Below are 25,924 nucleotides of genomic sequence, written 5' to 3'. Positions count from 1 at the left end.
AAGGGAAGGGAAGGGAAGGGAAGGGAAGGGAAGGGAAGGGAAGGGAAGGGAAGGGAAGGGAAGGGAAGGGAAGGGAAGGGAAGGGAAGGGAAGGGAAGGGAAGGGAAGGGAAGGGAAGGGAAGGGAAGGGAAGGGAAGGGAAGGGAAGGGAAGGGAAGGGAAGGGAAGGGAAGGGAAGGGAAGGGAAGGGAAGGGAAGGGAAGGGAAGGGAAGGGAAGGGAAGGGAGAAGAGAAGAGAAGAGAAGAGAAGAGAAGAGAAGAGAAGAGAAGAGAAGAGAAGAGAAGAGAAGAGAAGAGAAGAGAAGAGAAGAGAAGAGAAGAGAAGAGAAGAGAAGAGAAGAGAAGAGAAGAGAAGAGAAGAGAAGAGAAGAGAAGAGAAGAGAAGAGAAGAAAGATTATGACATAGAAAAACCTGTGGTGTTGGGGCCTGAATCCAATCCATGCCTTCATTTTACAGTACATGTGACTACATGCTTCTTTCCTATTCTTACTGGATAAACAATTGTGTTTAATGTTTGTCCTAAAAACAAGTTTGAAAGGCCTACTCAGTAATTGGCAAGGACAAGTTTTCCCACCCTGAATATATTATTTTCGATGAATACCTTATTTTGTACTTAGAAATCCCAGTAAAAAAAAAATGTAAATGGAGCTTGAGTATCAACCAGAGGCCATCCAAAATACATCTGATCACAAGATGGAAGAGGCAGAATCCTAGAGCCAAGGGTTGAATTAGTCGTATCTGTTTGCACAACATATTAAGATAGTATTCATATTGCCCTGGCCAGTGCAAGAGCTCTCTACAGTGAAATCACCACGCCCTGTTCAAATTTAAAGTTGGCACTTTGGAGGTAAATGTTCTTTTATACTTATAAAATAGAAGGCATACACTGCAAATAATATAGATGGATTATAGTAGTTACGTTTTATTTCATTCAGTGTTCCCGGTTAACCTAAATCACCTCTATTGTGATTATATGGGTTTCGAGAATTTTGACCAAGGATGAATATTTTTCATTCAACTTACTTTAAACATTGTAAACAGTAGTTTATGCATTCTAGTAGCATGGAGAGATTTGCATCACTTCAGCCATGAGATGGTGATACTTAAATTAATTTTGGCCCAACTGCTGTTAGGAAATCTGATTCTCATTCAGTAGCTTTTCCCCAAGCATTACTCTGACATGTGTAATACATTTTCTGTCACACAATTCATGCATCCAGTACAGGGTAAAGAATCAGTTTTACACAAATTGGTGCTGTTCCAGTGAAAGTTTCTACCAGTCAATCAGGTAAGCTTGTTTTTTCTTCAGATGTTATTCTTTTGGACAATCGCCAGCCCCAAAGCTTCAAATGTAAAGCCATATAACAAAAATAATATGATCAGTTCAACTAGGAGACTTTTGTCAAGCAAGGGGTTATGGATTTGGAGCAGGTTTTTGTTGTTTTTATGTTTCTGCTATTTTTAGAGGTCATTTTGGCCTTGTTTTCTTGCTTTTCTCATAAGGCATGTCAAACATTTCTGGGTTTAATGAATGTTGGTTTTTTCATAACAACTTCTGGAGTTCAGGGTTAAGGAAGCTATCAAGTATCAGGAAACCTAAGATAAAACTACAAGAGTTGTTACCGCTTCAACTGCATGTACAAAGGAGACGTGCTTACCTTGGATGACTGACTTCCCAGTCATTCTGAAAACATATTCCAGATTGACACTATGTTTTCCCCTTGAAACTTTTTCAAAGGAATTATTTAGTATGGTCAATTACCTGTAAGAACCATGTTTGTTATGGGAGCAATTAGTAGACTACCTGTGTTATCCTGAGATTGGCAAGAGGAAGGAGTAATTTGGAATTTTTCTTTTATGGATACTTTTATGTTATTTCACCTGCAAACTACATAGTTCTATGTCTTCATATGGGCTTCTTGGTCCAGGTTACCCATGCTTGTCATTATTTCCATTATTTCATTTTAGACAGTTCATTTCTCTCTGTACAGTTAATGCTGACCTTGACATTTTGAATCTTAAAAGTACTTCAAACTTTCTGGTGTTGTTGTTTTGTTGTTTGGTTGGTTGGTTACTGTTGATGTTGATAATTAGTTTTTGGTTTGTTTTTTTAAGTTTGTGAAGTTCTTAAAGATATTTTGCAGTTATTACTGACACTTTACTGTATAGGCTGGAATTTACTTGACTTCAGTATCAGAATTGATATGACTACCAAAACTAAAATCAAGGAAGAAAAAACTAGAAATTATATTGTCCCTTTCCTGTCGATTGCTTCTTTTACAGATATGCTTATGTTAATAATTCACTGTAGGGCAATCCCTGTACCCAACAGAAACTGTCCTGCTGCTTGGCTTTGAAGAGATTTATGGAGGAATGGTACCCTTCTCACCTTCAGAGGAAGGAGAAATGTGCTGAGCCTGGGGAGAGGTCACTGGTGGTATGAGGAGGAGAGATCCCTTTTCGCTGAGAGGACTATGGCCACTGGAATCTCAGTGCTGTGTTGTGCTGAAGTCATTTCAAAGGCATTCCCATGCTGTCATTGCTGTGGCCAGCCTCAAGTCATTTGCATTCTTCAGAGAGAGATTTATGACTGCAAGACATTTAAATTTCCTCACTACTAAATGAGTGGCAAAGGGTGGCAAAGAAAGCAGAACAGATGCCTTTGGCCAGAGAAAAAAATATTTTGAAAAACAAAGATCTTCTACGTGACTATCCCTTGTCCTAACCAGCAGAGCAACCGATTTGTCTAAGCAGTACAAACCTCACTGCTTGCATTTAGTGCTAGAAGCCCTGACACCTCATTACGCACTGAGGAAATCTGTTCTTGTTAATACAACTTCCCGAACTCTGGGTGGACTTTCCTCTTCAAGCTTTTTCTGCTTCAGACTTTGATTACTCTGTGACATGAGCAAGCATTCCAATTTTACAGCTGAGAGACAAGATGGAATGGCTTCCTCTCCTCCAGTCCGGGCAGTGATGGAGGGACTGATTTCTGTCTGCATGAGGGAAGCAGTAACTTCCCAAATATTGAGACATTTTTAATGTTCACAGCAAACAAATGGTGAGGTGCATCTAGAAGGTAGACGAGTCTGATTCTGCCATATTCTTCCTGAAATGGCATGATAAGAAATGGGTGAAAAATTCAAGATGGGAAGTTACATGATTAAGTTTACTGTTTTATTTTTTTCTAACAATGTCTAATATGCAGTGTGCCCTTGCAATCACAGCTAAGCAGTGAGCCAAAGTCTCATGGGAGATAGCTCCAAAATTTCCATTTCTGAGCAGTAGCAGCTTATTCAGAATCCATCACTATGCATGTCTGTTTATTGATAGTTTTCCCCATGTGAATTCTTTTGCATTTATTCACATTTAATTTCATCTGTCATTTTGTCATATAATATTGTGAGCTTCTTCAGTAGCATTCTGCATTCAGCTTTTATTTTGAATCCTCTGAATAATTTTGTATCCAGTGCAAACATTCACCTACCTAGCAATGTTTTTATTCCAGGCTAATTCTGAATGTGTTGAACAGTATAAAATCCAACAGTGATCCTCATAAAATTCTTCTCAGAGTTGTGATCATGAACATTTATTTATTCTTATCCTTAGTTAGTCCAAACTCTGATCTTCTCTCTAAGCCAGTAAGTAAGAGCCTGCTATTTCAGATAGTAAATTGAGAGAAATACCATCAAAAGGCTTTGAAAGTTAAATGACACCATAAGGATCAGTTTATCCCTTTTCTCAGGACATTTATCCATTTAAGCTTTTAAAAATAGGACTTCCATATGCCAGATATCCAAAAAAAAACAACAACAACAAAAGATGGGAATAGAGACAAGAGAGATAAACGTTTTGGTAGTTTTATCTCTGCTCAACACTGATATTCCTTGCTAGAGATATCTTTTACCATGGAGACTTAAACTCTTCTATTGTACAGCATCACTTGTTCCCTCCCCAGCTCTGCTAAGACCTTCTTACCTCATCCTAAATTCCAGGATCCTAGCCTAAAAGCACCCAGTTCCCCAGTCCTCATGTCAGGATTTATCATCTCTTTGTTCCCCAGTCTCTCTCACCAAAGAACATCTCTTCCTTACTTAGAGGGCAGCTTCTTCACTGCAGGTAGCTTCATGAAGATGTTTGAGATCATTTGGTGCTGAAGAATAAAGCCCTATAGTTTGGGTGTTGTGGCACAAATCCCACGGCACTGTGCCACCACCAGCTCCTCCGGGCATAGCCAGAACCAGTTGGCTGCTGGTCCTCACCACCAGCAGCCTCCACTTCAGCACAGCTGAGCCTCAGTAAAGCCAGAATTACTTTCACTGCCCACAGTAGTACCTAAGTACTACCTTGGAGAAAATTTACTCTTCAGTGCTGTTGTAGTAGCAACATCTGCAGTGCACACATCTTGAGCCACCTAGTAATGAGCTTCAGTGAGAAGCTGAGGAAATTGATTAAGCCAGCTATCATTTTTTCATTTACAACATCTTGTGCCATTATTCTAGTACACTCTACTTTACTAGCACATAGTGGAGTAACTATTCTGCTTCATAAATGTGCAGTTTCAATGCTTTTAATCCCAAACCTCAGTGTAATTATTTCTTAGATAACCATGATTTTTCTTCTGGGACAGGAAAATATTTTTTAAGAGCTGATTAAGTGTTATTAACAGTAATTAGCATAGTTTGGTAATTTGGAATTTTGTATAACTTAAGTTTTAGTCTCTCCATTTTTTTTAATTTTTTTTTTTCACTACAAATGGATGGAGAGTTGCCTGCTAATCTTACCCTAAACACATATGACGGTACTTTTCAGAGATTTTAGGGGCAAAAAAGAACAGGTATGATGCCTCTTCGTGCTACTGGCCAGTTTTTCCCAGGCTCATCATTTTGGTCAGCCTACAGAAACATCTCTCACTTGCATGATGTGATGAAGAGGGAAGACAAGTGGGGGGCTGTTTAAAGGATTTCAAAGCATGATCCCAACCTACTGTTATTAAGAGACAAATGACAATTTCTAGATGTATACTTCATAACATTTTTCATGAAAATCTCACCCAGACTAAAAGTAGATTATATAGACTTGTGATTAGCACGACTGATATATATATGTATTTAATTCCTATGGTAGTTATAAGAAGCCAACATATAAACAACCTAAACCTAATCTGAAGAGGCTGAGAAATGATCCTGCAAAAATATGTCTTTTAGAGAAACTGCTAAAGCTTAGGCAGTCCCCATGTAGGTCATGACCATCAAAGACAAGCTTTTATAAGTATAGGCTTCTGATTTCATTTTTCTTTCAAAATTTGAAAATAGAGAGACTAGAAGTTATATTTAGCTCAGTAGCATAGTGTACTGACATGAAAATGTTCTAAACACTTTCTGCTGGTTCCCATGTTAAGTATGTGTAGATGTCTTTGCTATGTAGTTATGTTCTACATAATTGTAGGAGAGCCTCCTTTGCAATGCTATTTCTGAAATTCTTCCTGGTTTAATTTTGTCACTTCTCAAAAACCTTCATATAAGTATCATTAAGAAAAAATAATTGTCCTTGAGTTGAGAAGCTGTGTATCAAGTTTGACCCCATGGTATATTTTCGCTATTTAAAAAATAGACTAATGCTGGTGCTGATAGAACTTTCACTGCTGCAGCAGTAGAGAAGGCTGTTATGGGATAATACATACACCATCTATGTCAGATAAATAAAAGATTAACTTCTCTGTGAGATCTGTAGCATACAGATAAATGAACTAACGAGAAAAAACTGAACCTGAAACACATTTTTATTCCTCCAACTCGTCTGACACAAGGAAAACACTAAGGATCAAAAGATCAGTATGATTAGTTTCAAGAATTCTGCAGTGTGTTTTTGATAATCCTCCCAAAGAAATTACTACTTTTTCACTCCTTTTCTACTAAACCTTTCCTCCCACTTGGTGCCATTAGCTTTGCTGATCCAATACTGTTTGCCTTACTTGCAGGTGTACTCTAAACAGCCTTTTCAAATGATGCCCCAATGGATTATCTGAGCAATTTCCCACTGAAGGCAGTGAGTAACCACTGAGTGAGGTAATGTAATTTCAATGAATCAGTTCTATCTGAAATGTCAGATAATGGCCAAACTAGATAATGGAAAATGGAATCCAGCCATATCCCTTTGTGAAACACCAGTTTAATGTGAAATAAAAGCCATTCATTCTTCCCACTCCCTGAATCACATCAGTTGAAACAAAGCAGAAATTTGTCAATGCTGAAATTGAAGTGAAGGCATAGATTCAAGGAAGGACATGAGCAACAGCAGGTTGAGTGGTGTGATACCAGAAACCTGAAGGGAATATAGATTGCCTTTTTTCTAGACATAGAGTGTGGGCACTGTTCAGTAGTCTGAAAGATGTTGGCCACCCTATTAAGATATTGGTTTAATGGCTGAAACCATAACCAATGAATAAAATATTCAGTTTCTCCCCTCCCCTTTTTACTATGAGTGGAGATCAAATAAGTGAAGTCAAACTCATATCTCTGAATTCGAAAGGACTTCCATAAATATCCAGTTCCATTGTAGGATGTAATGTTGAAGATGCTTTCTCTCCTCTTCCTGACAACTGCTGTCACTCCCTAGTGAAGAGCACAAATTGCACAGGGTGTGGGAGAGAGTTAGCAGAAGACTCTTTCACACAGGGCTGTGGTTAGGGCACAGCTCAGGAACTGATGGATGCTGAAATGAGCCATCTCAGGTGTTGGAAAACAGTATTCATCCCCATCCGCTACCCAAGGCAAGCAACTGGGTCACAAACGGCAACTGGACATGAGGGAGTTTGTGGCAGAAAAGTTTGCTAAGAGGATGCTAAGATGATGCTTCAAGAGATACGTCCACTCTCCCCATCATCCAGTGTGATGAAACAGTTCTGCCAGCGAGGGGTCTCCCAAAGAAATAATGTATGGGAATGTCTGCTTTGGAGGGTGTGCCAAAGAGAGTTGAGAACCTGCTGAGATGGGACAATTCAGGGTGCTTGCAGAGCTTAAAAAGAATAATGAGTCTTCTCAGTGCTGTGGTCATCTTAAATGTCTTCAGGAGTAAGGGCTTTGAGTAGAGGCAAAGGATAGCTAGAAAAGGAGATTTGTGGTTCACACTTAGAGATCTGAAAACCACCCAAATGCTAGATCTGAAAGCTTTCTAAGTGCTGGTTTGGCTCCCAACTCAAGCTATGCTCTGAATAACAATCAGGTCTGAAAGCTTGACACAGAACATCGAGACCCGAGATGGCAAGAAATGAGCTCTGTGGAGGCTGGAAGCCAGAGCAGCATTTCAAGGCAAGAGTGTTAGAGGTGACAAGAATGAAGACTTTGATGGCACTCAGGAGACATGAACTATAAGGAAGAGGCTGTGTTGTTCAAACTGAGAGATCCATTTTGGCAGTAGGGATAAATGAAAAGAAACAGTTTTCAAGCTGATGTTGGAAAAACATTAACAATGTTTTGTAAAAGCTTTACTCTGGTAGGGAAGAAGAGAGAACTGACTTATAACAGTGATAACATCATTGTTAGCTAATGCGATCTGTTTGCTATGAGCGCAGAACACATTGGAAAGAACACAGACAAGAAATACAACCACCATTTCCTAAGAGCCATTAAAACCTACTCAGGTAAAAGAAAGAAAAATGATTTTAATTAGGTTAAAAAAAAAATGCCTAAAATGAACATGCATTCAAATGTCTTTGCATGTGTGTAAGACATGGAAAGATTCAGTCTTGCAAGCTTGCCTGGAAAACAACTTGATGACTCAGATAATATTGTGGATAACAGTACAAAGTGGGCAAGGGACCAGCAAGGGGTTAAGTGATAAACTCAAAGACACTGACCCTCTGCCCTCAACACATCTTTAAGCACACAAAAACCCCATTTGGCCAACTCACTGCATGACTACAGACCTTTGTACCATCTTACAGATGACTGACTGAGCATGTCCACTGCAGCAGCATTAGCTAAGGGATTCAATCAAGGCCATCATTATTGACTTGAAGACAAACACAAATACATGGGTTAGATTGGAGCAGTAAAACAGGTATTTCAATATGCACAGAATGAAACTGCTCCCTCTATAATAGCTCTGTGAGGAAGGCTTCAGCAGAACAGAGGAAATTTCTGAAGCAGCAGACGCAGGTGGGAGGAAAGTTCCTACAGCGCATCCCAAATTCCACTCAAATGCTTTTTCTCTGCACTGTGGAGCAGAGGCTAATGCTGTGTCAGATCCTGCAGCTTGAGTCAAAGAGGTCCATGACTAGAGCCAGAGACTTGAAATCAGTATTAAAAAGGTTGTAGAGTGTGATGAATGAGAGCAGAATTTGATTCTACATCTGAGAGTTGTGCACACTGCTCTTTAATACTTGTTTATTCTTAGCAAACTAATTGTTAATAGCTGAGAAAGCAGGAAGTTCAGAAAATGAGAAGACTAATCATAATAAATTGTTTCTAAAGCATCTAAAAATAAAAGGCATAGTAGTGCACTCAGACATAGCATCAGAGATGCTGATTCACTGCACTTAATATAAAGTTAAAATTCCGAATTAACTGTCAAGTGATGGAGATAGGGAGGGGCAGAATGAGCACAGCCATCTCCACTTAAGGATGGCTGGGATAACTAGACTCCTGCAACACTGAAGTTTTGCAATAAGTTGTGCTCTGTGTGTTGCTGAAATATTGTGTTGAAATTTCTTTGTGTTCCCCCAACATGGAGAATTAATCAAGCTATTTCATTTCTTTCTGATAAAAGAGACAAAGAGAGGTGTCAAGTTTATTGCATCCCTAACTTCTATGACATTCAATTACTTAATAATATTACTAAAGGATTCTCAGAAACCTTGCCAGCTCAAGGCACCAATGCAACAATAAAAAGGTCTTATTAATTCAATGCTGTCTGATTTTGTTCGCCTACTTAAATCTCACATACCGACATGTTAATTATCATAAGTCACTCAGAACAGTCAAGATTTAGGTTTTGCAAAAAATACAAGAAAATTCTTAAGATGTCAAGTTAATCACTCAGAAATTAATAGATTCCAGATTTAAGATTATCTGAGTAACTTTATGCGATATGACACAATCTTCAGGAATATGACTATTTCCTCCCTTTCCCCTCTCTCAGAAGAATTCTCCTACATTTGGAATATAAATCAAAAAATAGATTTATAGAAAAAAAAAAGTTTGGAGTGGGCCTCTGAATGTCATCTCCACCCATCCTCTGCTCAAAGCAGGTTTGACTTCACAGTTAAGTGAGGCTGCTCAGGGACTTAAGTTTTGAGAGGTTCTGGAAATCAGTTGACCCTCTTTCTTCCCCCAGACCTGAACTGAATTGAAGGGGATTGAATTGAAGGGGATGTCTGAAGCACTGAAGTCAGACTTGATAAAATTTGTAGACATATTCCAAAAGAATGGAAAACAGGGAAGTAACATGGAAAAAGGGAAAGTAATTGTCCCCCTTGGCCGCACCTCGAGTACTGTGTCCAGTTTTGGGCCCCTCACTGTAAGAAAGACATCGAAGCCCTGGAGCGTGTCCAGAGGAGAGCAACAAAGCTGGTGAGGGGTCTGGAGCACAGGCCTTATGAAGAGCGGCTGAAGGAGCTGGGATTGTTCAGTCTAGAGAAGAGGAGGCTCAGGGGAGACCTTATTGCTCTCTATAACTACCTGAAGGGAGGTTGTAGTGAGCTGGGGGTCAGCCTCTTCTCTCGTGTGACTAGTGATAGGACGAGAGGGAATGGCTTCAAGCTGCGCCAGGGAAGGTTCAGGCTGGACGTTAGAAATACTACTTCTCTGAAAGGGTGGTCAGGCACTGGAATGAGCTGCCCAGAGAGGTGGTGGAGTCACCGAGCCTGGTGGTGTTCAAAGAGCATTTGGATGTTGTGTTGAGGGACATGGTTTAGTGAGAACCATTGGTGAGGGGCGAATGGTTGGACTGGATGATCCTGTGGGTCTTTTCCAACCTTAGCAATTCTATGATTCTATGATTCTATGAAAACAGCCACTGCGGGTGAAGCCACAGAATAAGTCACTTTGGAGTCTATCAACAAATAATTAAAACAAAAAAATATAACTCAGAATATTCAGAATGGCTTTGCAGAGGGTAAATCCAATGAAAGAGTTCTGCCTTTTATTGGTGCTGTAGGCTGTTAAGGAGAAGACAACTCATTTTCACAATGTAACTATTTCTATGGCACGGTATTTTAACCAAATACTTGCATTATGTGTAATTCACAGCACACACATCACATAAATACAGAGTATGCTTGGTGACAGACCTCAGAAAATAAACTGATGGCGATGTTAGCCAGATAGTTTCTAACAGGATATCAATTCTCTATCTAAAGCTGTTTATGTGACTGAGATGATATAAAATCATTGCTGGTGTGCTTGCAAATGACACAAAAATTGGCGAGGTAGTAAATAATAAGAAAAAAAAGATATCTGTTTTATAGTGGTTAGAACTGTAGAGAAAAATAGTTCAAATTCCACAAAATGCTTTTCAGTTCAGTTATATGCAAGGTAATGTCAAGAATATCTACAATTTGGAAGACTGATTCGGAAAGTATTGTTTCAGAAAATGATTGGATGTCACCTCAGATAACTGATCAGGGACAGAAGCAATCTTGCCTCACACACAGTAAAGATATTCCTAGAATATTTCATCCTCATTTTGTTTCTGTGCTTTATGGAGGGAGTGGAAATAATGGAAGGATTTCAAAGGAAACCTTTAAAATGATTCAGGGGTGCAAAAATAGAGGTGGAGAAAAACACGCTACCTTTAGCAAGAAAAGAAGATCTGAAATGTGACTTTTAATGGACAGGAACACAGGTACAAAATATCAGACTCTGAGGGAAAGAGTTTTTTGATCTGAAAAGCAGAGGCAGAGTAAAATTAATTTTTGGCAGCTGAAATTAAATTAATCCTCAGTGCTCCTAGCTCAGAAAATCTTTAAGTACTGAAGCACATTAGCTGGAGGGTTGGTTAGCCTCTTTGGAGTTTGCAGAGGACCACAGCCATCTCCGTCCCCAGGGATGAATGACAGCCAGGAAGACTCAGCTTTGTCCTTGCCATGCTGGCAAAACAGAAAGGTTTTCATTAATAATTGTTGTTTCATTAGGAGTTGGAGTTGTTGGAGCAGGTCCAGAGGAGGGCCACAAAGATTATCAGAGTGCTGGAGCACCTCCCCTAGAAGGACAGGCTGCAAGGGCTGGGGCTCTTCAGCCTGGAGAAGAGAAGGCTCCGAGGAAACCTTTATAGAGGCCTTACAGTACCTGAAGGGGGCCTACAGGAAAGCTGGGGAGGTTGGAGACTAGTAAAAGATTCTGCACCAGAGGGTGTTTGGACACTGGCATGGGGACAGTTTTTTTGACACAGGGCAGTAGTCATGGCCTCAATCTGCCAGAGTTCCAGAAGGGTTTGGATAACACTCTCTGGCATAAGTTTTGAATTTGAGTGGCCCTGTGTGGAACCAGGAGCTGGACTCGATGTTCCTTGCGGGTCTCTTCTAGTTGGAGATATTCTATGATTCTATGATTATCCATTAACTGATCAATGTGAAAGAAACTGAGAAAGATGCAGAATGGAAACTTCCAGAGTACGATCTGTGTGAACTAAAACTAATGCTTAATTTTGTAGCATTCTTCAAGCTATTCCAATTCAGGACAAAATTCTGCATTATCAAGCGTGCATTATTTGTAGATGCCCAAGTAGAAAGACTGGGCTTTGCTATTTGTAAGTCGTCCTGCATCCTTGCAAAATAAATTAAAATAATTAAAATAAACAAAAACTTGAACACTTTTGGCTGGACGTTGCCACCTCCATTTTGCAAAGATTAGTGAATTCCAGAACATCTGTGACCTCGAGGTCCAATTTTATCAGGTGTATCAAATTCCATAGACAGAAAACCTTGTGTATCAGGTGTATCAAATTCCATAGACAGAAAACCTTGTGTTTCTTTACCCTTATATCTGGTAACACGTATCTTCAGAGTCGTGCCCTACATTCCTATGACTGAAAACCTAAAATCATACGCCAGTGGTACATAAAGTGGTACAGAGGTAGAAATTACTGCAGGTGAAATCCTGATAGCAATGAAGTCCTGATCACTTTAGACACTTTAGATCAAAATTCAATATCAAAATTCAAATCTCTTTACTGTTCTGATTTTTGCATTTTTTTTACCTGTGGAATGCATGGAATGCCATCATCTATTTCCCTTCATTTTGACAAGAATCTTCTTCAGTATCTAAGAAAAGTAAATTATGATAAATTATAGTTTGAAGTGTATTCCAGTAACCATAGTTTCATAATTTTTCAGTTAAAATCTATTATTTCCCATGGCCCCCCTCTGCTTCTTGTTGCTGCAAAAGAATATCAGATCTTCTTAATGTGAAATAAGTGCGATTTGGATAGCCCATATCCAAATTTGACTGTACTATACTGATGATTATTTCATATTTTGACCCCTTGCTCCAGAGCACTTATTCAGGGAAACATTTCAAACCAAGCAGCTGTTCATATTTGCTACATAGGAAACGAAAGCCCTTCACTTTCTCTCACCGTCCTGCTGGCTAATACTTTGCTAGTGATAATAGCATGAGAAAATGCAGGTGTATTTTTTTTAACTTCAGTTTTATACACAGCAGGTTTAATGTCCTATCCACAAATCAATTTTGATTTATTCTAAGCATCCATGGTATGAGATGAATGGCTCCCACCTCAGTACCACAAGTTTAAATAAGCCATAAATCACGTTTTGTTGGGGTTCGGATACACAATAGGTCAAACTGTCTTAATGTTTGTGTCAGTCTGTCATAAAAGCACTTATAGAAATCTGGAATACCCACTCTCCCCATCCAAAATCTATATTTACTCAATAATCTTCTGTTCTTCTATTTCTCACTGATTCTTGAGACAAAACATATGCAACTTCTGTTTTTAGTTCAGTCTTTGACAGAGCACGATTTAAATCTGAAATGTTTAAAGCGAGTCATGATGTCTGTAGAAAGTCTTAAATGCCAAGTGAATGTAAGGGACTTTTAGAACTGAGCAGTGAAAGAATCATTTGAACTTTTATAGTATCAGGCAGTGTGAAGCCATATTGGTTTAGTCCACTGAAATGCAAATATACTTGTTCCAGAATTATGTTGCCTTATGATCTTTTGGAGATTTACAGGACATACACTACCTGTGTGGTAAAAGTAAATGCATGGAATCAGTGGTATTTATTTTGCTGTAAAACATTTCCAACTGTATTCAGCTCTACTTTCAAAATACTTTTGGTTAACTGTTAAGAGTTTGGTAGTTGATATTTCTTCTTCTGTAGTACGTAGCCCTAATTCACAAAAACTCTTTTTGACCTCAACTGCATTTCTCTTTCACAGAGAATGGCCCTTAGGCATATTTTTAGGATCAGGTGGCTGCAAAGCAACGCAATAACTTCTGTCAATATTTCAGACCCCAATACATTTTAAGAACTGAAACTGGGATGTGCTGGGTCACACCGCCGTTGTCAGCTTTAATTTAGAGGCAGCTGGTAGCCCTTTGCAGGCTGTCTATATGAGCCTGCATCTGGACGTCAGGTGTAGGCACTGTGCTGAGCCACCTCAGTTTGGTTGTGGTGGAAGATAACTGTGAAGGATCACTGTGGGGGGAGTGACTGATCCTTCCAGGAGCTGAGGGGAAAAAGCCAGCACCTGCCCAGGCCCCACCAGCTCATGGGTGCTCTGAATGTGAGCAGATACACAATGAAAGGGACAATGAAAGGGAGAAAAAAAAAGAGGGGGGAGCTATGGGAAAAAAAAGACATAAACATCAGTAAACTTCCAATCAATAGACATATCCTTTTGGCATAACTTGTTGAATTTGCGGGAAGTGCTACATCTAAGAAGTCTACATGTTTCTGACCCTGTCAGGTACGGGTTGTCCGAGTTCATCTTTCAATGAGCGCCCAACCCCATGGATGGCGTTGAGGCATAATGCAAAAAAAAGAAAAAAAAGAAAAAAAGATGAGTCAATTTTTCTCAAACCAGTTTTCTCACCAGGAAAATATTCCTCTAGATCACCTGTCAGTGAGCGCGTATTTGCTCAGTGAAGGCTACGGCGGTAAGATTTATGACCACATCATAAATAACACTGATTGACAAAGAACTTCCTCCGAACTCTTTGATCTCCAGACAAACATGATACCTGTGTAACAGAGTGCATTATAAATTTAGAGCCAACACATGCATTTGGGTCAGGGTTGTTTGGGGTTTTTTTTGTCCCTGTGATCAGTATTTGGGGCTGACCCACACTTGCTTTGAATGGTGGCTTACTTTCTGAGTGCCCTTTTTATCTCTTACAGGATGGAACAGAAGGGGACTCCTCTTTGGAAAGATAGAATTTGCTGAAGGTAAATCCATTATTTTGTCCATACTGAACAAATTCGATCATAGTTCTGACTGGCTTTGCTTAAGGATCATCTTCATCATTTTCCATGTTGTCTGAAGGCATCCATTCCACAGCTGCCCTGCAGGAACTGTGAGGGGGAGAGGGTGGGAGTCCTCAACACGCATAAATGCAGTGCTTCGATGTTCCTTTTTATTGAGGCTGTTTTGTATTTCGTGACTCGCTGCTGTTTGTGCCTTGCAGCAGCTGTAGGAGTTTATATTTATTGGAACCAACTACAATTAGTCTTCTTTTTTTCCCAGTTAATTTGGAAAAAAAATCTAAAGGAAAAAATGGCCTAACAAACCTATTTCTACCTCCTTTGGTCATCTACCTTTTTTTTAATTATTATTTTATATTATAAATAGGTTTCCCTTGCACCATTTTTCATGTTCTCATTTACATATTTCTGACATCGATGAAATATTAACAGACAAAATATTGTCAAATGACAGATAACTTTCCTTCTGAGAAGACATCTCTTCTAAGTTCTAAAAAACCACTGTTTGTAACTTACATTTTGTGGCTATCTTTCATCCCAGATTTTGTTACCATTGTCTGCAGCTGCTGCACCTAATAGATATTTGCAGAGAGAGGAAATCTCTCTGATGGGACCAACTCCAGAGGCATTCAGAAACGCCGGCCTTCCTCAATTGCTTATGCAGGGAATTTATTTTTTTTCTGTAGAGGTGAATTGCTTCATTAGGCGTCTACAGCTTAAGTACAAAATGAATTAAACAGTCAAGTCCCTGCCGGGGACTGCAGAAAACCTTGAAAACACGTTCTGAACGTGCAGAAGAAAGAGGAAGGCAGAATCGGCTTCTAGATCAAATCCCAGGGCTGTGCCAACTTCGTGACTTGGAGGGTCTGGCTCCTGCTGTTTGAATGCACGCATGTGACCACGCAGCAATCAGCCTCGCGTTTGCTTCTTGCTGTCTATCTGGATTTCCTTCAGCTTTGCTTTTAGCCAACCCAGACTTCCACAGCTGCAAATCCACTGGGGAAGCTCTTGACAAACAACATTCAGCACACTGCAGATCTTGCTGAGGTCCAGTAGGAGAAGCCACGTGCAGCTCTGCTTGGTGGATCGGGTGCCCATCCCATAGGCTGGTGGTGGGGCACAGTGGCACAAGGGGCTCACGTGGAGCTCATGTGGGGACCTGTGCACTGTGGGTGTATTCCTCATCTGAAAGATCAATTTTTCACACTGTGCTCATGCTGGAGGCTTTGCAGATGATTGGGGTGATGGTGGTGTATGGAAAGAGGCAACACGGTCTAATAGTGATGTGACAAGGAGGAATGGAGCTAAACGAAAAGAGGGAAAATATAGGCTGGATGTTAGGGAGAAATTCTTCACTCAGAGGGTTGTGAGACACTGGCATAGACTGTCCAGAGAGACTGTGAGTGCCCCATCCCTGAGGATGCTCGGGACCACGCTGTAAGGAGCCCCAAGCATCCTGGTCTGGTGGGTGACAAACCTGCCCACGGCACAGTGGTCGGAACTGGATGGTCCCTTCTAACCTAAGCCATTCTATGATTCTATGAAAACCAGCCCCGAGAGCCTCGGAACGGTCAGACAGCGCCTGGAGAAGGGAGGTGGAAGAGGGAGGTGGGACGGGGAGCGAGGGAGGCGTGCGGCGGTAGTGCGGCGGAAGACCGCTAGGGGGAGCTGCCGCGCCGGGCTGCGGGCGCAGCGTGGAGCCGACATCCCCTCCTGGGGCCGGGAGGGGGCAGTGCTGCTGAACGGGAACTGAAGCCCTCCAGAATGAGCCTGACCTTAGGATTCGCGGCAATGACAGCGAGCAACGCGCTGGCTGGGGTCTTCTAAGAACGTCTTTACTCTTGGCTCTGCCGCGTTACAACTAAATGGCACCACTCTGCCTTCCAAAAATCACTGCAAAAGCCCTGTGCTCCATGCAGTGTGGTCTCAGAGGTCCGCTCATGGGCTCACGAGGGCTCGTAGGGCTGCAGGAGGCACGGGTGTGCTCCTGGGGGAGAGCACAATAGGCAGAAGGAAATGACAGGTAAGTAATGGCTCCGTCCTAAGGTAATGAGGCTCTTTTTCTGAATGCAGATGAGGAATTCATCAAAACGAGAAGGCTAATGTAAACTCCTGAATGTTTAAATCATCCAAATGGTGCGTGAGAAGGGCCGCCCGGCTGCGTGCCGCCTCGGGCAGTAGGTCAGAGCATAGCTAACATCAATCCACGGAGTGACAGCAGTGTGCGCCCGCTGCCACATGCACAGCACTGCCAGGGTCGGGGAAAATGCCCCATGGACAAAGCACTCTGCTTGCAGAGGGTTGGGGATGAGGAGTAAAGGGTACTGCCCTGGGGTTGTGGCAGCCTGGTGCACTCTGTCAGGGGAGGCACTCGCTATTCATAGTCTCCATTTATTTTCCAGTACGTTATGAAGTTAGTGGAGCAGGTTTACCCTGCAGCCCTCTCCCAGCATCTGAAAAGCAGCAGAAAAGAATGTCCAGAGGGGGATAAAAAATAAAGTCATTGGCCAGCTGTAATGTCTTACAGATAAGAGAGGGAACAAAGAAGCGAGGCTGCCTGCAGGCTGCGGTGTGCTTGAGAGAAATGGAGTATTTGAAGAGGCAGAGAGTGAAGAAAATTGGCAATTTTCAAAGAAAGACAAATGTCAGATCCAACAGATAACAATGAAGCATCAAACTAAAATGCAATTAAAGTGGAACCTGGTAAATAACTACTGAAGGACACTGTGCAGTTTCCGTGCTCTTAGTAATGCCCAGAGTGACATAAACATCCGCCAGCTGGACCCCGGCCAGAAGCAGATCTGAGCACTGCCCACGGATTACCTGCAGTGTTTAACCCACTGCCAGGCACAGCTTTGGCATGTGCTAGACGAGCTCCCCAGTCCTGCCCAGGCCAGTTCCCAGCAGGCAGCATGAATGAGACTTCACTGGTCTGGCTCTCTGCACTCTGTCCTCCAATGGGTGCTAGGGCTTTGCAGCATAAACACCTCCACAATGGGCTGTGGGGCTTGCAAAACCTACCGCCACCCTCTTACCACAGAGAAAAAAAGGATTAGTTGACCAAACCCATGCAATTTTCAGACACTGCTCAGCTGAAAATACCCTCCCACAGAATAATCTTGATGGCACAGGACATTAGATGGGATGCTGAGGGGATGCAGGTCAAGTGCTGAGTACAGTGCACGAGTTGCCCATGAACCTTCACGGCAAAGATTGCTTTCCAAATCCATTTTAATTTTAATATGCACTGTAAGCAGAGCCTTAGATCTCCATGAAGGTATGTATTGCTGCTCTGTAAATGCTCTGAGGGAAATAAAACAGTGCACGTGACTAAACTGAGCTCTGTGTCACCAAGCTTATGAAAGAGTGAGAGGTTTGGTAGGGTAGGAGAGGTCGCTGTGTCTTGGGATGGGGTCAACAACACCAACAGCAGCTGCCTGGCTGCAGTGTATTTATGGGGTGGAAACCCTTCCTGGAGCCTTTGCTGAAGCTCTGCATGAAAGGTGATGGCTGGCTGGGAGGAATGAATGGCAAAAGCCAGTTGGCTTTTTCTCATTAGGTGATTCTGGCAAGAGTGACTTCTTCAACCAAACAAAACTCTTTCCAAGACAATAATAAGATTTTCCCTGTCTTGTGAAAGCACTGAAATGCTTGTTCTTCATTTAGTTTTTGACATACCACTGCCAAAATAGGTGCTAACATGTTTACATGCTGAATTCTCAGTCTCTGATAGATCGATGCAAAAGGCATTAAGAAATACTATGACAACATCTTCCCAAAAAAGCTCAAAAAGTAATAACTGTGATTCATGACAAGTTAAGAGAAATCAGAGAACATAATTCATGTTGAAACGTCTGGAATTTTAACACTTAACTTCTCTAACTGCAGCTCTGGTTTTTGACCAGCTCTCAGAACCACTCTCAGGAGTCATCCACGTGCTCGGTGGTTGCTGCTCTCTTCAGAGATTATAATCTCCTTCAAGCAGAGACTCATCTTCTTGCACAACTCTGAATGCCACTGAAGTCAGAAACTGCACAGCCATCAACACCGAGATAATGCAGAAGGTATGAAGGAATAAGAATCTGTCTTTGAACTGCATGTGAGTGAAAATACATTTCCAAATTCTGACATGACCCAGAGCCCCTGCTGTGGTGCTCACACTGCCAGGGCTCAGTAGTTCCAAGTCACAACATTGCCCGTGGTTTTCTCCCTGCAACAAAATAAAGGCTGTTGCTGCTGTGACGCACTTAGCAGGGTTTTGACCTGTGTGTGAACTGCATGAGGTGGGTGAGGGAAGGACATTCACAGGCACAAAACCTACATTTGTGACATTTCCAAGGTTGTCTGTGCCTTTCCCAAAATGTTTGAGGCGTCTAAAAGTGAGAAAGATGAGAAGCACCCATAGAAGGGTACATGTATATGGCTCAGTGCTGTATCAAGTCAAGGTGCCAAAGAACCAGCTGCTATGCGCTGACACTGTGTTCATGTCACATTTGCACTAACTCACCCAGCACTGCACACAGGCTGGAAGCCACTCAGCGTACTTTGTACTCTGCAATAACCCACCAGGTAGCCATACACATGGGGAAGGGCTGAGGGAAGGAAGAAGAGTGGTTTATTTGGGACTGGAAAAGGACCTGTGACACCACCAGTCTCCTAAATGTCATCCTGATGACCTATGCACACCCTGAGCCTGTGTGGACCATGCAGAGGAAGGATGGGTTAGCAAACCACCCAGCAGTGGTGGGGGATAGAAGGAAATCTGCCCCAGAAATTGAACAGTGGATACTAGAAAGCAATGTCCATACTTTGATGACGGTCTGCTCACTGATCTGAACTTCTTCACAGACATTGTATTCAATATGACCTCTTAAATATGATGATGAACACATAGGACAACACAATTTATTTCCTTTTGCTATTGTGATCCAGCACATGCAGATCTGGGGAAAAAAACAAACAAACAAAAAACTCTACGCTTCCAGATCATGTCAGGTATCATAGAAACATAGAATTGTCTGAGTTGAAAGGGACCTTCAAAGGTCATCTAGTCCAACCCCTCCGCAATGAACAGGGACACCTACAGCCAGATCACATTGCTCACAGCTCTGTCCAGAGTGATCTTGAGTGTTTCTGAGGACAGGGCATCCACCACCTCTCTGGGCAACCTGCTCCACTGCCTCACCACTCTTATTACAAAAAGCTTTTTCCTTATATCCAGTCTAAATCTCCCCTCTTAGTTTGAAATCATTTCCCCTTATCCTATGTCTTTTCTGTACTGAGAGCAGAAAAAAACATAAATGAAATTACAGCTTTCCTCACTGTCCATGGACAACCACCCACATGTTCTCACTGCTTCACGCTTTAGAGAAACACTTCCCAGTGTATTTCTCCCTCACGATGAATGTCACAGCCTTCAGACCCCAGAAGCTTCACTACAACACAGTGTCACAGGAGCATTCACACTTCTGGGCTCAGGAAGCTGACAGGAACAACCTGTCTTTGGGCTGTTCTGGAAATTTCACAGTGCTCCTCTGAGTGTGGCTGCTATTCAAATGCAGGAACGATAAAAGGACTGGATTATATCCACTGCATCCTGCCTCTGCTAAATGCAATTGACCTCTTCCACTCACTCCAGTTCCAACACACATGTCCTGTTATTCAGTATTAAATTTCTTTTGGCATGCAATGTATAACAGAAATGGTATATAGATTAAAAATGCAGGCATTCAGCTTTTCCTGGAGATGTTTCACATGTGGCGAGGCTGCCACGTGTCAGTTATTTAAAACAAACCCAACCAACTAATGCTGAGGTAGAAGAAAAATGACTTCATACAATTCATGACTGAAACCTGTAGGTCTTGCAGAGGTTCTAGCCTGGCTCTGGAGGAGATGCTGTTTCAGCACACTTTCAGCTGATTGATATGCAGACAGATGCCAGCTCACAACATCCAGCCCTCCCCAGGAGCACCTGGACCGCCTGTGTTGTTGCCTTTCTTCCTTCTTCCCTGATGTGGACCCATCCTCACTCTTCATGCTTTCCTGCTTGATTTATCTGTGCTCTCCTTTATGGTGTCTCCTTTCCCGTTTCCATCTGTTTGTTGCTCAGAGAAGACAGATGGTGGGAAAACCCTAAAAGCAGAGGGAATGGCTATGGACTGACAGCTACAGGAACCTGCTGAAGCTACCAACTTTTGCAAGCTGCCTCCCTAAGTCAGTCTTGGCCATTTAATGGGAACTTTGGACCAAACTGGACATTCCCAAATCACATTAATTAGTGAGAGCCATAGTACGTGTCCAAGATGCTGTTTTGCCGAGTCATCCAGCATCCTGAGCAATGAAACACTGACTGGAGGCAGTGGGGACAACATCCTGATAGCCACCACAGTTAGTCACCAACATGTTAGGAACCACCAGGAACCACCAGCACCACAGAATTTATCACCAGAACAAGTAACCCCCTGAAATGTTGCTCATGTTGCTCAGGAGGGTTTAGAACACACTTCTGGATGTGAAGAAAAAATAAACATTGTCATTCCAGTGCCAAAAACTCTGGCATGTACTGTTTAATGTGTATGTATTTTCCTTTGGACAGACACGTGGCCATAAGTTCCTTAAAACATTCCTGCATAAAATGGAAGTATAATATGCAATTCAGCATGTTGCAGATGCATTCAAGGTATATTTTGTGTTCTCTTTACTTAGGCAGTGTTTGTTTAACCCATCATTACTCATGGTAATTAACTATTGCTGTTGTTATTCTTTTTAGCACCAATTAAAAGCTGTTCTGTACTTCTTTGCCCATATAGTTTTGGCCAACTCAGTGCTTAACACACAGCCGTAACCTGCAGGCTCAAACCTGCAGCTCTTCCTTGTGGAAGCTTGTGTACATGAATAATTTATAAACCGAAGAATGGCTGCCATTAACCTAAGTAAAACTGCTGAAAAGAGCAAAGTAGCTCATGCTTGAGTTCTTGGAGGGAATTGACCTCAGCTTGCTCTTCAGATCTAGACTGCCCTATTAAAAAGCTTGCTTGTCTGGTTTTTATGTGTTTTATACAAGCTGGAAACACAGATTAAAAAAAAACTGCCTCTAAACTTGAAGTTAGACTGAACTTCCATAAAGGCTATAATATTGCAGACAGCATCATGAGCCAAAGGGTTCCTGTGCTCCCTGGGTAACTTGATGTTCAGCAGTTCTTCTATGACTTGGAGGAGGTAGATGGGATTGCCATTTACATTTACAGCACAGTTCTGTCAATGCTTTAAAGTAGGCAACAATTTCAGTGGGGTCTGTTTTTTTTTTCCATTTGCTGCAGTATTTTTAGTGTAAAATGTAAATCCCTGAAAAAAAAAAGCAGTTACAGCATTCTTAGATTTTCCTCAAGCAGAGACAAAACAGAGAAAATAGTAAAGGATGATGAAACTGGTATCATAGAATCATAGAATCATAGTATGACTTGGGTTGGAAGGGACCTCAAAGATCATCAAGCTCCAACTCCCCCTTCTGTACGCAAGGCCACCAACCTCCACATTTAATGCTAAAACAGGCTGCCCAGGGCCCAACACAGCCAAGGAGTGGAACGTAACTTGGTTTACTTGTTACATCAGGAACATGGCACTGCTTTTTCAGGTTATTCAGCCTGATGATGGATTCTGTCCACCGCACTCCAGAAAATCTCCACAGATTTCAGGGGATTGAAGTTGTAATAGAAACAATCATGGAATCATAGACTCACAGAATCATTAAGATTGGAAAAGTTCTCAAAGCTCATCTAGTTCAACTATCCACCTACCACCAACATTGCCCACATGTTTCTTAGTACCACATCTAAATGTTTCTTGAACACCTCCAGAGACAGTAACGAAACCACCCCTGGGCAGCCCATTCCAGTACCTGACCACTCTTCTGGATAAGTTTGTCCTAATATCCAACCTGAACCTCCTCTGGCACAACTTGAGGCCATTCCCTTTTGTTCTGGCTGTAGTTACACAGGAAAAGAGGCTGACTCCTCTTCTGCCACGACCTCCTTTCAGGTAGCTGTAGAGAGTAATAAGATCTCACCTGAGCCTCCTCGTCTCCAAACTAAACAATCTCCTTCAGCTGCTTCTCACAAGATCTGTGCTCCAGACCCCCCACCAGTTTTGTTGCCCTGCTCTGAACATGTTCCATTGCCTCAATGTCTTTCTTGCAGTGAAGGGCTCAAAACTGATGGCAGTACTCAAGATGTAGCCTTAGCAGAGACAAGTACAGGGAGGCAATCACCTTCCTGCTCCTCCTGGCTACACTGTTTCTGATACAAGCTAGAATGCCATTGGTCTTGGTCACCTGGGCACACTCTGGCTCACATTCAGCCAAGTGTTAACCAACATCCTCAGGTCTGCTTCTTCTACGCAGTCTTGCAGCTGCTCTGCCCCAAGCCTGTAGCGTTGCCTGGGGTTGTTCAGGACTTGGCACTTGGTCTTCTGTCGATGGTTTACGTTGAACTTCATCCCATTGACCTCAGCCCAGTGATCCAGCCTGTCCAGATCACTCAGCATGGCCTTCCTAACCTCAAGCAGATCAGCACTTCCTGCCAACTTGGTGTCATCTACAAACTTAGTCAGGGGGAACTAAATCCCCTTGTCCAGGTCATCAATAAAGATACTGAAGAGGGCAGGCCCCAGTACTGACCCCTGAGGAACACCACTCACGACCAGATGCCAGCTGGATTTAACTCCGTTCACCACCACTCCCTGGGCCCAGCCATCCAGCCAGTTCTTTACCTGCTCTGTGTGGAATAGGCACTGTCTGTTATCTATTTTGAACTAACAGACCCAAATAACTTATTTTCTCTGTTGTCTCTGGGAACATTTGTAAAGATTGGAGAAAACAGAAATGTAGCCTAACTTTCATCTGTACCTTGTTGAGGTGTCCTGGCCACTAAACCGCTGTGATGGCTTCCCTGCTATTCACTGTCTCACATTTCTGGCTGCACAGTTGTCCCCAAGGAAGGGGTGAAGGCAGGATAGATCTCACCTTCAGGCCAGCCAGCAGGAAGTACCATGAGTCTGTAGCCACGTCTCAGTTTTTCATAGAGATCTACACAATTTCTTTTCAGCTTTTCCAGTGCAAACCTGACCTCTGGAAGCTTCTCCCTCCCTTTGTGCTCACTTGTACTTCATTCTGCACTTCTGCACTGCAGGGAACGGGTAGGGAGGCCTTATAAAGCAAAAAAGACCGGAGCAGAGGTAACTTGAATAAATAAACCACAAGGAGGGAAATGAATCTGGACTGACTTCTTGCATCCCTGGACAAAAGCAGTGTGCCCTGGCAGCCTGCCACACCACAGCTCCAGAGGGATTAGCAAGCTGTTTACCTGCTTTTTCCCAGGCTGGGTAAACTCTTGATCTTGCTCATGTGTACAAGAGCTTTTGACAGTTGCCCTGGCACAATGGAAACTTTCCTGTCTCCGTCATCATTTGCAACCTTTGAGGATTAACCAGCAGAGCCTTCTTATGCCACCAAAAAAAAAAGCAGCTTATTTTAAATTAACTTCTAGGGCAAAAAGAGCTGCTTACAAATGCAGTTTGGTCAGTAGCTAATTGAGTTGGATGCTCCGTCAGCATGCTTCGGCCTTCACCAGAAGGGAGGACAGCTATTTGTGTTCCCAGAGCACAGGGTGTGGGCTGGCTGCTGGGCAGTTCCATGGAAGAGGAAGGAGCAGTGGCACACAAGTAAGTGCATGTGTCCACCCATCAGGGCATGGTAAACACTTCCTTCTCGTGTGGTAATCTGTTCGGGTATGAGTTCACTATTGTTTTTTGTGCATAATTCTTAATACTTGCCTCCAGGTAGTGACTAATAGCCCATTGTGCCCCTGGACATTTTGTTTAACACTAAACTTGAAATGACAAAAAGAAAAAAAAAAAGCTTCCAAAAACTCTCAGTAGCAGTTTGTAGAACTAAGGAAAGTTTCTTGGGGCATCAGGAATAAGGGCACAATTACAGCACCAATGCATTGTGGTATGTCACAACAAGGACTGCATTCTTCTACGCATGTGCCCATGGCAGTGATGCTTGGAAAATCATTATTTTTCCTCTCCATTTTATCTTCATAATAACCATTTTCCTTCATATACATGAACAAGCATATATTAAAAAGGATTTCTGTGGTTTGAGTAGGAGAACTGGTAGCAGCAGTTGTGATGGTTCGGCAGTGAGGCATTGTTGCTGAGTGCCTTCCTGTAGTTCACACCACCAGTAGTGTTCCAAGCCTGCAGTGTACAGATAGCAAGTTCACCCAGTGACAGCAGGCAGCAGCCTGGAGAGTCCTCCAGGACTTTGTGGTGCTCCTTCTGTCACTGTGCAAAGGGGCCTCTGTAGTCACTAGCAGTAATAGGCCATACTTTAAATGGTGCCACTTGCCTGAATCTTATTTTGACTTGGCCCTGTTGTTGTTGCTTTACTTCTCAAGCACTAGCATCAGTACTTAAAGTTGTCAGGCTCCAAGGACTGTCTATTGAGATAGACTCAAGCTACCCAAAGCAGCAACATTAACAGCATTGATGGAGCCTTAAATAGAACTGGCAACTAAATAAAGTAACAGAAGATAATTCACACCATGTCTTATCACTCCCCATGCAAACAAACCAAGCTCTCATGCAGGCCCCAAAAGATTTGGTAAATGTAAATAGAAAAATCCATCCCTTTTCTGTCACAGCTAACAGTGATGTCATGTCTTAATGACCACCACAATACCACCATCCCCTTAAAAACTGTGGCATTCATTTTCTTAATTTTGGAAGGAAAGAAACAACAGGGGACAGAGATAAGGATTGCTTCTGTTCTGTGTTTAATTTACTCAATTTCTGCTTTTCTCTGAGTTTGCACAGTGAAGTTAAGGCCCTAAATGAGAAGGAAATCAAATAGTTAATCTGCAATTCATCCATAGGTACAAACTGAGACTAAGAGACCTCTCTGGATATTGCTGGGTGCCACTGGTGGGTTGGAGGGTACAATCTCTGCTCCATTTTTGATTTTCAGGTTATGCATTTGCTCAAAGGCTTTTATGGTTTTGTTTGTCATATTGGTAATGGATGTATAAAAATTGCATGCCAAAAACAGGAAGATATATTTACAATGGTAAGAGAAGAAGCAGGAGTTTTCCTTTTCCCCCAGAGTCCTAAATACATCAACATTTCTTTGAGGAGTTACTTGTCCTTGTCTCTGTTAATCATTGAATGCATGGCAACGTGCAGTCCTCTTCCCTGGAACAATGTTGACTATCCTGTAAATACCTTACCAAGAAACAAGCATCCAAACTGCCTAAGCTGTCTTGTCATGTGCCATAGAAACATAGAATCATTTGAGTTGGAAGGGGCTCTTAGAAGCCATCTAGTCCAACTCCTCTGCAAGGAAAATGTACATCTGCAGCTAGATTAGGTTGCTCACAGCCCTTCCAGCCTGACTTTGAATGTCTGCAAGGATGGGGCAT

At 42.2% G+C, this 25,924-nt stretch overlaps 1 long non-coding RNA gene across 2 annotated transcripts in view; it reads left to right on the top strand.

Moving 5' to 3' along the window:
* The first annotated feature begins 324 nt into the window (after nucleotides 1–324).
* Nucleotides 325–25,924, top strand: part of LOC101747766 — a 34,917-nt gene continuing 9,317 nt past the window's right edge. For both annotated transcript variants that reach the window (XR_006938835.1, XR_005858222.1), the window contains exons 1-4: nucleotides 325–1,289; nucleotides 5,982–6,069; nucleotides 14,364–14,411; nucleotides 18,336–18,511. This is a non-coding gene — a long non-coding RNA (uncharacterized LOC101747766). The remainder of the gene's footprint in view (nucleotides 1,290–5,981; nucleotides 6,070–14,363; nucleotides 14,412–18,335; nucleotides 18,512–25,924) is intronic.

This window comes from Gallus gallus, chromosome 3, assembly GCF_016699485.2.
Source record: "Gallus gallus isolate bGalGal1 chromosome 3, bGalGal1.mat.broiler.GRCg7b, whole genome shotgun sequence".
NCBI classification, from domain to species: Eukaryota; Metazoa; Chordata; class Aves; order Galliformes; family Phasianidae; genus Gallus; species Gallus gallus.
This window is presented reverse-complemented; position numbering and strand designations above follow the sequence as displayed.